General features: G+C 44.7%; 1 pseudogene; it reads right to left on the bottom strand.

The window, feature by feature from the left end:
• Positions 1–9,495: 9,495 nt before the first annotated feature.
• LOC125541172 (dirigent protein 5 pseudogene) lies at positions 9,496–10,376 on the bottom strand (annotated as a pseudogene).
• Between the last annotated feature and the right edge of the window lie 3,475 nt (positions 10,377–13,851).

Here is a 13,851-nt window from a genome sequence, read left to right as displayed (position 1 = left end):
ACGGAAGTGTTGACACAACGTAGAGGAAGTAGTCGTACGTCTTCCCGATCCGACCGATCCAAGTACCGAACATACGGCACCTCCGAGTTCTGCACACGTTCAGCTCGATGACGATCCTCGGACTCCGATCCAGCAAAGTGTCGGGGAAGAGTTCCGTCAGCATGACGGCATGGTGACGATCTTGATGTTCTACTGTCGCAGGGTTTCGCCTAAGCACCGCTACAATATTATCGAGGAGTCTGGTGGAAGGGGGCACCGCACACGGCTAAGAAAACGATCACGAGGATCAACTTGTGTGTCTAGAGGTGCCCCCTTGCCCCCGTACATAAAGGAGCAAGGGGGGTGCGGCCGGCCCTAGGAGGAGGCGTGCAGGAGGAGTCCTACTCCTACCGGGAGTAGGACTCCCCCCTTTCCCTAGTTGGATTAGGACTTGGGGGGAAGGAAGAGAGGGGGAAAGGAAAGGGGGGGGGGGGCGCCGCCCCCCTCCTTGTCCAATTCGGACTTGGGGGGGGGCGCACGGCAGCCCCTAGGCCTCCTCTCCTCTTCCTCCACTAGGCCCATTAAGGCCCATTAGGTTACCGGGGGGGTTCCGGTAACCTCCCGGTACTCCGGTAAAATGTCGTTTTCACTCGGAACACTTCTGATGTCCAAACATAGGATTTCAATATATCAATCTTTATGTCTCGACCATTTCGAGACTCCTCGTCATGTCCGTGATCACATCCGAGACTCCGAACGAACTTCGGTACATCAAAATATATAAACTCATAATGAAACTGTCATCGTAACGTTAAGCGTGCGGACCCTACGGGTCCGAGAACAATGTAGACATGACCGAGACATGTCTCCGTTCAATAACCAATAGCGGAACCTGGATGCTCATATTGCTTCCTACATATTCTACGAAGATCTTTATCGGTCAGACCGCATAACAACATACTTTGTTCCCTTTGTCATCGGTATGTTACTTGCCCGAGATTCGATCGTCGGTATCTCAATACCTAGTTCAATCTCGTTACCGGCAAGTCTCTTTACTCATTTCGTAATACATCATCTCGCAACTAACTCATTAGTTGCAATGCTTGCAAGGCTTATGTGATGTGCATTACTGAGAGGGCCCAAAGATACCTCTCCGACAATCGGAGTGACAAATCCTAATCTCGAAATACGCCAACCCAACATGTACCTTTGGAGACACCTGTAGAGCTCCTTTATAATCACCCAGTTATGTTGTGATGTTTGGTAGCACACAAAGTGTTTCTCCGGCAAACGGGAGTTGCATAATCTCATAGTCATAGGAACATGTATAAGTCATGAAGAAAACAATAGCAACATACTAAACGATCGGGTGCTAAGCTAATGGAATGGGTCATTTCAATCACATCATTCTCCTAATGATGTGATCCCGTTAATCAAATAACAACTCTTTGTCTATGGTTAGGAAACATAACCATCTTTGATTAACGAGCTAGTCAAGTAGAGGCATACTAGTGACACTCTGTTTGTCTATGTATTCACACATGTATTATGTTTCCAGTTAATACAATTCTAGCATGAATAATAAACATTTATCATGAAATAAGGAAATAAATAATAACTTTATTATTGCCTATAGGGCATATTTCCTTCAGTCTCCCACTTGCACTAGAGTCAATAATCTAGATTACACAGTAATGATTATAACACCCATGGAGCTTTGGTGCTGATCATGTTTTGCTCGTGGAAGAGGCTTAGTCAAAGGGTCTGCTACATTCAGATCCGTATGTATCTTGCAAATCTCTATGTCTCCCACCTGGACTAGATCCCAGATGGAATTGAAGCGTCTCTTGATGTGCTTGGTTCTCTTGTGAAATCTGGATTCTTTTGCCAAGGCAATTGCACCAGTATTGTCACAAAAGATTTTCATTGGACCCGATGCACTAGGTATGACACCTAGATCGGATATGAACTCCTTCATCTAGACTCCTTCGTTTGCTGCTTCCGAAGCAGCTATGTACTCCGCTTCACATGTCGATCCTGCCACAACGCATTGTTTAGAACTGCACCAACTGACAGCTCCAACGTTTAATGTAAACACGTATCCGGTTTGCGATTTAGAATCGTCCGGATCAGTGTCAAAGCTTGCATCAACGTAACCATTTCCAATGAGCTCTTTGTCACCTCCATATACGAGAAACATATCCTTAATCCTTTTCAGGTATTTCAGGATGTTTTTGACCGCTGTCCAATGATCCACTCCTGGATTACTTTGGCACCTCTCTGCTAGACTTATAGCAAGACACACATCAGGTCTGGTACACAGCATTGCATACATGATAGAGCCTATGGCTGAAGCATAGGGAACATCTTTCATTTTCTCTCTATCTTCTGTATTGGTCGGGCATTGAGTCTTACTCAATTTCACACCTTGTAACACAGGCAAGAATCCTTTCTTTGCATGATCCATTTTGAACTTCTTCAAAATTCTGTCAAGGTATGTGCTTTGTGAAAGTCCAATTAAGCGTCTTGATCTATCTCTATAGATCTTAATGCCCAATATGTAAGCAGCTTCACCGAGGTCTTTCATGGAAAAACTCTTATTCAAGTATCCCTTTATGCTATCCAGAAATTCTATATCATTTCCGATTAGTAATATGTCATCTACATATAATATCAGAAATGCTACAGAGCTCTCACTCACTTTCTTGTAAATACAGGCTTCTCCAAAAGTCTGTACAAAACCAAATGCTTTGATCACACTATCAAAGCGTTTATTCCAACTCCGAGATGCTTGCACCAGTCCATAAATGGATCGCTGGAGCTTACACACTTTGTTAGCACCTTTTGGACCGACAGAACCTTCTAGTTGCATCATATACAACTCTTCTTTAAGATATCCATTAAGGAATGCAGTATTGACATCCATTTGCCAAATTTCATAATCATAAAATGCGGCAATTGCTAACATGATTCAGACAGACTTAAGCATCGCTACGGGTGAGAAGGTCTCATCGTAGTCAATCCCTTGAACTTGTCGAAAACCTTTTGCGACAAGTCGAGCTTTGTAGACAGTAACATTACCGTCAGCGTCAGTCTTCTTCTTGAATATCCATTTATTCTCAATTGCTTGCCGATCTTTGGGCAAGTCAACCAAAGTCCATACTTTGTTCTCATACATGGATCCCATCTCAGATTTCATGGCTTCAAGCCATTTTGCGGAATCTGGGCTCACCATCGCTTCTCCATAGTTCGTAGATTCATCATGATCTAGTATCATGACTTCCAGAACAGGATTACCGTACCACTCTGGTGCGGATCTTACTCTGGTTGATCTACGAGGTTCAGTAGTATCTTGTTCTGAAGTTTCATGATCATTATCATTAGCTTCCTCACTAATTGGTGTAGGTGTCACAGAAACCGGTTTTTGTGATGTACTACCTTCCAATAAGGGAGCAGGTACAGTTACCTCATCAAGTTCTACTTTCCTCCCACTCACTTCTTTCGAGAGAAACTCCTTCTCTAGAAAGTTTCTGAATTTAGCAACAAAAGTCTTGCCTTCAGATCTGTGATAGAACGTGTATCCAATAGTTTCCTTTGGATATCCTATGAAGACACATTTCTCCGATTTGGGTTCGAGCTTATCAGGTTGAAGCTTTTTCACATAAGCATCACAGCCCCAAACTTTCAGAAATGACAACTTTGGTTTCTTGCCAAACCACAGTTCATAAGGCGTCGTCTCAACGGATTTTGATGGTGCCCTATTTAACGTGAATGTGTCCGTCTCTAAAGCATATCCCCAAAATGATAACGGTAAATCAGTAAGAGACATCATAGATCGCACCATATCTAGTAAAGTACGATTACGACGTTCGGACACACCATTATGCTATGGTGTTCCGGGTGGCGTGAGTTGCGAAACTATTCCGCATTGTTTCAAATGTACACCAAACTCGTAACTCAAATATTCTCCTCCACGATCAGATCATAGGAATTTTATTTTCTTGTTACGATGATTTTCAACTTCACTCTGAAATTCTTTGAACTTTTCAAATGTTTCAGACTTATGTTTCATTAAGTAGATATACCCATATCTGCTTAAGTCATCTATGAAGGTGAGAAAATAACGATATCCGCCACGAGCCTCAATATTCATCGGACCACATACATCTGTATGTATGATTTCCAACAAATCTGTTGCTCTCTCCATAGTACCAGAGAACGGCGTTTTAGTCATCTTGCCCATGAGGCATGGTTCACAAGTACCAAGTGATTCATAATCAAGTGGTTCCAAAAGTCCATCAGTATGGAGTTTCTTCATGCGCTTTACACCGATATGACCTAAACGGCAGTGCCACAAATAAGTTGCACTATCATTATCAACTCTGCATCTTTCGGCTTCAACATTATGAATATGTGTGTCACTACTATCGAGATTTAATAAGAATAGACCACTCTTCAAGGGTGCATGACCATAAAAGATATTACTCATATAAATAGAACAACCATTATTCTCTGATTTAAATGAATAACCGCCTCGCATAAAACAAGATCCAGATATAATGTTCATGCTTAACGCTGGCACCAAATAACAATTATTTAGGTCTAATACTAATCCCGAAGGTAGATGTAGAGGTAGCGAGCCGACCGCGATCACATCGACTTTGGAACCATTTCCCACGCGCATCGTCACCTCGTCCTTAGCCAATCTTTGCTTAATCCGTAGTCCCTGTTTCGAGTTGAAAATATTAGCAATAGAACCAATATCAAATACCCAGGTGCTACTACGAGCATTAGTAAGGTACACATCAATAACATGTATATCACATATACCTTTGTTCACCTTGCCATCCTTCTTATCCGCCAAATACTTGGGGCAGTTCTGCTTCCAGTGACCAGTCTGCTTGCAGTAGAAGCACTCAGTTTCAGGCTTAGGTCCAGATTTGGGTTTCTTCTCCTGAGCAGCAACTTGCTTGCTGTTCTTTTTGAAGTTCCCCTTCTTCTTCCCTTTGCCCTTTTTCTTGAAACTAGTGGTCTTGTTGACCATCAACACTTGATGCTCCTTTTTGATTTCCACCTCCGCAGCTTTCAGCATTGCGAAGAGCTCGGGAATTGTCATATTCATCCCTTGCATATTATAGTTCATCACGAAGCTCTTGTAGCTAGGTGGAAGTGATTGGAGAATTCTGTCAATGACGCAATCATCTGGAAGATTAACTCCCAATTGAATCAAGTGATTATTATACCCAGACATTTTGAGTATATGCTCACGGACAGAACTGTTTTCCTCCATCTTGCGGCTATAGAACTTATTGGAGACTTCATATCTCTCAATCCGGGCATTTGCTTGAAATATTAACTTCAACTCCTGGAACATCTCATATGCTCCATGACGTTCAAAACGTCGTTGAAGTCCCGATTCTAAGCCGTAAAGCATGGCACACTGAACTATCGAGTAGTCATCAGCTTTGCTTTGCCAGACGTTCATAACATCTGGTGTTGCTCCAGCAGCAGGCCTGGCACCCAGCGGTGCTTCCAGGACGTAATTCTTCTGTGCAGCAATGAGGATAATCCTCAAGTTACGGACCCAGTCCGTGTAATTGCTACCATCATCTTTCAACTTTGCTTTCTCAAGGAACGCATTAAAATTCAACGGAACAACAGCATGGGCCATCTATCTACAATCAAACATAAACAAGCAAGATACTATCAGGTACTAAGTTCATGATAAATTTAAGTTCAATTAATCATATTACTAAAGAACTCCCACTTAGATAGACATCCCTCTAATCCTCTAAGTGATCACGTGATCTAAATCAACTAAACCATGTCCGATCATCACGTGAGATGGAGTAGTTTCATTGGTGAACATCACTATGTTTATCTTATGTACTATATGATTCACGCTCGACCTTTCGGTCTCCGTGTTCCGAGGCCATATATGTATATGCTTGGCTCGTCAAGTATAACCTGAGTATTCTGCGTGTGCAACTGATTTGCACCCATTGTATTTGAACGTAGAGCCGATCACACCCGATCATCACGTGGTGTCTCAACACGAAGAACTTTCGCAACGGTGCATACTCAGGGAGAACACTTCTTGATAATTAGTGAGAGATCACCTTAAAATGCTACCGTCAATCAAAGCAAGATAAGATGCATAAAAGATAAACATCACATGCAATCAATATAAGTGATATGATATGGCCATCATCATCTTGTGCTTGTGATCTCCATCTTCGAAGCACCGTCATGATCACCATCGTCACCGGTGCGACACCTTGATCACCATCGTAGCATCGTTGTCGTCTTGCCAATCTTATGCTTCCACGACTATCGCTGCCGCTTAGTGATAAAGTAAAGCATTACAGCGCAATTGCATTGCATACAATAAAGCGACAACCATATGGCTCCGGCCAGTTGCCGATAACTCGGTTACAAAACATGATCATCTCATACAATAAAAATTAGCATCATGTCTTGACCATATCACATCACAACATGCCCTGCAAAAACAAGTTAGACGTCCTCTACTTTGTTGTTGCAAGTTTTACGTGGCTGCTACGGGCTTAAGAAAGAACCAATCTTACCTACGTATCAAAACCACAATGATAGTTTTGTCAAGTTGGTGTTGTTTTAACCTTCGCAAGGACCGGGCATAGCCATACTCGGTTCAACTAAAGTTGGAGAAACTGACACCCGCCAGCCACCTGTGTGCAAAGCACGTCGGTAGAACCAGTCTCGCGTAAGCGTACGCGTAATGTCGGTCCGGGCCGCTTCATCCAACAATACCGCCGAACCAAAGTATGACATGCTGGTAAGCAGTATGACTTATATCGCCCACAACTCACTTGTGTTCTACTCGTGCATAACATCAACACATAAAACCTAGGCTCGGATGCCACTGTTGGGGAACGTAGTAATTTCAAAATTTTCCTACGCACACGCAAGATCATGGTGATGCATAGCAACGAGAGGGGAGAGTGTTGTCTACGTACCCTCATAGACCGGCAACGGAAGTGTTGACACAACGTAGAGGAAGTAGTCGTACGTCTTCCCGATCCGACCGATCCAAGTACCGAACGTACGGCACCTCCGAGTTCTGCACACGTTCAGCTCGATGACGATCCCCGGACTCCGATCCAGCAAAGTGTCGGGGAAGAGTTCCGTCAGCATGATGGCGTGGTGACGATCTTGATGTTCTACTGTCGCAGGGCTTCGCCTAAGCACCACTACAATATTATTGAGGAGTATGGTGGAAGGGGGCACCGCACACGGCTAAGAAAACGATCACGAGGATCAACTTGTGTGTCTAGAGGTGCCCCCTTGCCCCCGTATATAAAGGAGCAAGGGGGGGTGCGGCCGGCCCTAGGAGGAGGCACGCAGGAGGAGTCCTACTCCTACCGGGAGTAGGACTCCCCCCTTTCCCTAGTTGGATTAGGACTTGGGGGGAAGGAAGAGAGGGGGGAAAGGAAAGGGGGGACGCCGCCCCCCCTCCTTGTCCAATTCGGACTTGGGGGGGAGGGGCGCACGGCAGCCCCTAGGCCTCCTCTCCTCTTCCTCCACTTGGCCCATTAAGGCCCATTAGGTTACCGGGGGGGTTCCGGTAACCTCCCGGTACTCCGGTAAAATGCCGTTTTCACTCGGAACACTTCCGATGTCCAAACATAGGCTTCCAATATATCAATCTTTATGTCTCGACCATTTCGAGACTCCTCGTCATGTCCGTGATCATATCCGGGACTCTGAACGAACTTCGGTACATCAAAATATATAAACTCATAATGAAACTGTCATCGTAACGTTAAGCGTGCGGACCCTACGGGTCCGAGAACAATGTAGACATGACCGAGACATGTCTCCGATCAATAACCAATAGCGGAACCTGGATGCTCATATTGGCTCCTACATATTCTACGAAGATCTTTATCGGTTAGACCGCATAACAACATACTTTGTTCCCTTTGTCATCGGTATGTTACTTGCCCGAGATTCGATCGTCGGTATCTCAATACCTAGTTCAATCTCGTTACCGGCAAGTCTCTTTACTCATTTCGTAATACATCATCTCGCAACTAACTCATTAGTTGCAATGCTTGCAAGGCTTATGTGATGTGCATTACCGAGAGGGCCCAGAGATACCTCTCCGACAATCGGAGTGACAAATCCTAATCTCGAAATACGCCAACCCAACATGTACCTTTGGAGACACCTGTAGAGCTCCTTTATAATCACCCGGTTACGTTGTGACGTTTGGTAGCACACAAAGTGTTCCTCCGGCAAACGGGAGTTGCATAATCTCATAGTCATAGGAACATGTATAAGTCGTGAAGAAAACAATAGCAACATACTAAACGATCGGGTGCTAAGCTAATGGAATGGGTCATGTCAATCGCATCATTCTCCTAATAATGTGATCCCGTTAATCAAATAACAACTCTTTGTCTATGGTTAGGAAACATAACCATCTTTGATTAACGAGCTAGTCAAGTAGAGGCATACTAGTGACACTCTGTTTGTCTATGTATTCACACATGTATTATGTTTCCGGTTAATACAATTCTAGCATGAATAATAAACATTTATCATGAAATAAGGAAATAAATAATAACTTTATTATTGCCTCTAGGGCATATTTCCTTCATGCCCATTTCGCAAGAACCGCTACTTGCAACGTAGATGGTGTGTGTGTTTTGATTTGGGGGGGGGGGGGGTAGCTAGGAATTCAACATGACCAATCATCTCATCATAACTCTCGATGAAGAGCCATCACGAGGGGACATGGAGTGCGCATGAGCTCCCAAGACAAGGCGTGGCACTCAAATGGACCCCATAGTGCCCCGTAAGCGTCATCAAAGTCTTAGCTTCTTTGTAATTGGGGCGAAAAGTCAGGACCTTGTTGGATGTTATTGCAACCATGCCCTCCCCTCATGCCATCGCTCGATTTATGCCGCCTAAGGTGTCATTTCCTCATCGGTGGCAGGACTAGTGCCATGAGCCCAGTCGCCTCCTCGGTGTGGAATATGTCTCCTACCTTGGTGATTGTGCTCATTCCTCTCACTTTCTCCACCACTCTTTGCTAGACGGCCATTCCAATCTCTCGGGAACAGCCGCCGAAGCTCGCAACTGCAACAAACATATCGTCGAGGGCCTCTCAAGATGCCTCCACCGTTGACACTGCGCACCTCTATTGAGTCACGCCTCTTCTACTAGCCCTTCCAGAGGAGAACACCATAACCGACCCCCTCTCATAAAACAAGGTGTTGCCTTAAATGTATCGGTGGATCCGACTGTACCCATATTGCACACCGTCGCGTAACTGCAACCGTGTGAATATTGTGTCTCGTTTCAAATGGGTCATCTGAAATGTTTCCTGACTAATATGTTATGGTGGAGAGATGATTTTTGGTGAGACTATATGTGACACGGACAAACTTAATCTGTAAAAAATTCTCTAGAAGAGATACCTCTCCTAAACTAACACTTACAAACCAATCAGTCTTGCTAAACAGTAAAGATATGAATAAGAGTGCGGAGCATTTCGCATACTTATGGGCGTATGCGACAATGATACACAACCATAAAACCCATCACACACACACACACACACACACACACACACACACACCAGAAAAAATATGGAAAAGCATAGACAACATCAGCCCCTCGTTCACACACGAGCTTTCGTTCACACACACAGGGCATGCATGCTGTATCGTCAGAGTCAGACGTAGCACTCGTAGAGCTTGATGTCCATCTGCAGGCGGAAGTAGTAGAGGCCCTCGATGGCATCGGTGCGGATGGTTGCGACGCCGCGCGCCATGAAGAAGTCGCCGGTGCCGCTGACGACGGAGAAATCCCGCGTGGCGTCGCCCATGAGGTCGGCGCCGACGAGGTTGAGCGTGCCCTTGTTTGCGGTCGAGTTGAAGACGATGGAGAAGCCGAACCAGGAGGTCAGCGACTCCTGCTTATCGTAGAAGTAGAACCCCTGAGCGCGCGCCGCCGGCTCCTCCCCGGCCAGGGGCAGCGCCCTCCCCACCGTCATGGGGTCGTTGAACACCATCAGCGCGCCGAAGTAGGTGCTGTTCTTCCAGTAAGTCGTGGCCAGCGCCGTCGGCTTGGTGGCCGCCGCCGTCGTCGCGTTCGCCGTGTTGTTGCCGTTGTAGAGGATGTCGTGGTAGTAGAGCGTCATGTTCATGCACGGCTCGTCGGGGCTGTTGGCGACGACCCTCGTCAGGCCGTGGGCGGCGCCCGCCATGCCCAGAAGAAACACCACGACCACGACGGTCAGAGACAGCTTGGAAGATGGCGCGAGGCCTTGCATGGTTGACAGAGCAACTGTTACCGAGTGTAAGCTGTAGTAGAGCACTGCTAAGTGACTAAGTGAGTAAGTGGGCAGGTCGTGTTGTGGTGGTGTTGAGAGCTCGACTCGTGCATGCTATTTATAGAGGTACATGCGTGCATGATGCATGGCACTGTGGGGGCATGCATGCTGAAAGTACTCAGTTTAGTAACTTTAATTAGCTTAGATTCTAACCTCTCTTGTACGCCAAGTGACAATTCTTGGTTACTAGATTCGGCTGCGCGGTGGGTAGCTCTGATATAACAAAGTACAACAAACCCTAAAAACGATTAAGCAATTTTGCTATTGGGCACTCGACTCCTTTCCCTTGGTTGCCGTCAGACGCCAGCCTCACGATGACCCATGTTAGGCGGGCTTCCAAAAGGTCCACACATGAACTGCGGTTTCATAATTTGGAGCAGAGAATATTCATGGAATAAATTAGTTGGTTCACTGGAAGTGACGCAACGCTCAGAAAGGCTTAGGCTGTACGTTAGAGTAATGCAAGAAGAACTGCCCAGGCCCCCACCCTACGAAAATCAAGGGGGGGGGGGGGGGGGGGGGGGTATTGGGTAGTTTAAGTAAGTTAACGCAGGATGGTTACGTAGGTGTAGGACTATTGATGTCCATCGAAAGAAATTTGTTAGTCCTTAATTTTTTTTGTCTCTGTTCATTCTTCTCCTGTGTAAAATCTTTACTATTATCTCTACTACTAAAGGGGGGTTGGTGGCGGCACCTACATCATCCACCAAGTCCTTCAACCTGGTTACGGCGCGCTGGCAGCTCGTTCTGAAGGCAGTACTGGTCACTTGATGGTCTCGGAATTTTGATGTAATTTATATTATATTTGAGATACTTCCGGTGAAACTTTACAAAAAATATGATATTTTTCACAAATAAAATGTATTCATGATTGTTCATGTTAGGCATAGTTGTATAATATATCAATTTGTTTTTAAAAATTATGTTGTTTCTGTAGGGTTAAACCACTCCCACAATGCATTCTTTCGTAGAAAGAAATGTGCTAGTCTTTATTTTGTGTCTTTTCATTCTTCTGCCAGGTAAAATTACTTATAGAATTCTCTCTTCCTTAGAAATAAACTACTTATTCTCTTATTCTCTTTTTATTATTTTTTAGGTAACACCACTTCTAGAAGTCTTCCTCCTTTTATTAAACTAGATGATACCCCACGCGTTATTGCGGAAATATTTTGCAACATATTTCAATGAGATTCATTGCATGAAACATGAGTATTTGAAGTAATAATATAAGAGCTAAAACTAAAACTACATATTAGTTATTGTGTTTGATTATTGTATAGTTGTAAAATATTTATTAAATATACACATAATCAAATAAAAATTCTCATGTTGAGGTGAGTTTTTCCCATACATGTTGCATGATGATGTGGCATGCATGCATGCATGTTGAAAGAAATAGGTTAGTAGGGGTGGGCCTTTTCTCATGCAGGTTGTGTGATGAGGTGTCATGCTGACATGTTCAGATAAATAGGTTGGTTGGGGCTAGCTATTTAGATATAGAAGATTTTTTATTTTATTTGTATTTTTTGCATCGCTTCTTTAGGGTAACACCACCCCCATGCTTCTATCTTCCATAGGTTGGAATTTAATTTTTGATTTTTTTATTTGTTCTAGATTGAAAATTCTTCTTCTTCTTCTTCTTCTTCTTCTTCTTCTTCGACAATGGACTCCCCTTCCGGCAGAGCTACGGAACAGGCCTCCGAATTGGATTTGTGTGAAACAGGAGTTAGTGGAGGCGTTAAAATTCTTCTAAAAATATAACCGATGGTTTCTGTATTTATAGGGATTTTATGGCGGTGCAACGGAGCTAAGGCGGTTGTTGTGGGCCCCACGCGCCCTAGGACCAGGGCGCGCCACCTGGCCGTATGGTCCCCCTAGTGGTCGTCTGTGCTCCTTCCCCGAAGCTTCTAGGGTCCTTTGTAGTCGAGAAAAAATCATCAAAATTTGGTATCGTATTTGGAACTTCCTATAGTTATTGATTTCCTGCGAAACCGAAAATATGCAGAAAACAGGAATTGACACTGGACACTAAATTAATAGGTTAGTCTAAAAAATAATATAAATTGTTATAAAAATTATATAAAAGTGATAATATAATAGCGCAAAACAATAAAAAAAATTGTATATACGTCTGAGAATCAAGATCCTTCCACCACACAACCAACCATTCTCGCCACTGCCACCACCGATGTTGCCGATTCCGGCCTCAATGCACACTCAACATCCTTCCGCCACACAGCTGGCCACCGCCGCCGATGCGACACCACCCGCACCAAGGAAGAGGTTGGGCACCAAAAAACTTCCTTCGGGCCACCACACCAGCTACCAAGACTGGCAGTAAGGTCGGTGGCAAGGCTGCAGCGGCTCCAGCGACAAAAGTTCACCCTCCCAGTACTCCACCCGTTGACAAGCAGGGAGGAAGTCGAGAGTGACCGCGACAGCGCTCACCGAGAAGAGGAGGAAGAAGAAGTGCCTTATTCCCTCTCGGCGGCTTGTACCCCATCTCTGGCCACCGCTCCGCCCGCCCATCCAGCATGCCTGACCTCCACCGCCGCCACCAAGGTTTGTGACCACCAAGTTGTCTATGAAATGCCATCAATGTCAAAAAATTCTCTTCATTTCAGCCGGTGCATTGTTTGGTGATTGTTTGCAGTTGTAGGGTGATGAGCTTCTTGTTGTTGTTGTTGTTGTTGTTGTAATGTGAAGATGAACACGGACGGGTTATTTTCTTCTTTGGAGGAGTAACACATACTTGGCTTCATGATCTAAACTATGATTCGGTGTTTGATCAACAAGAAGAGCATCGGAAGGACTATGATCCTGAAGTGGAGGAGGAAGAGGAGGCTGAAGAGGTTGATGATCCCATAGAGACACAATCAAGCGGGAAGGCACCATCAATGTCAAGGGCACAAAATTTTTGCCAAGATGAACATATTGCTTTGTGCCATGCTTCGATGAACGTGCCACTTGATGCATTGGTTGGCACAGATCAACCAAAAGATAAGTTTTGGGGTAGGATTGAAGAGTACTATAGCACCATCATGGAAGTCCCACAAACCGCACCCAGGGCTCTCTTGGGCACCATTGGGTTACCATCCAAGAGCATTGCAACCGATGGTCCGTTTGTATTGATCAAGTTAACCATGCATCATTAAGTGGGGTGCAAATCTCGGCGTATGGGCCTATCATCCAAGAGCTACTCAAGCAACACAACAAGAAGAACGGTAGCAAGCCCTTCAAATTTCACCAATGGTGCAAAGAACTTTGCACAATGATAAGTGGATTAGGAGGAATTGCGAGACCACACCGACGAGGTCAAGGATTAGCATTTCCATTGAACCTAATGACGAGGAGGATGAAAATTCCAACAAGAGGTCGGATGGTAATAAGATTGTAAAGAGAGGAAAAAGATAGGAGTCTTCGGCAGCACCTACAAGGAAGAGCTTGTGGCCATGATTGAGACCAAGAAAGCCTTGCAATGATCTCATGTT

The sequence above is a fragment of the Triticum urartu genome, chromosome 2A (genome assembly GCF_056163025.1).
Source record: "Triticum urartu cultivar PI428250 chromosome 2A, HENAU_Tu73, whole genome shotgun sequence".
In the NCBI taxonomy this organism is placed as follows: Eukaryota; Viridiplantae; Streptophyta; class Magnoliopsida; order Poales; family Poaceae; genus Triticum; species Triticum urartu.
Note: the sequence above shows the minus strand (reverse complement) of the source record. Positions and strands in the feature narration are given on the sequence as shown.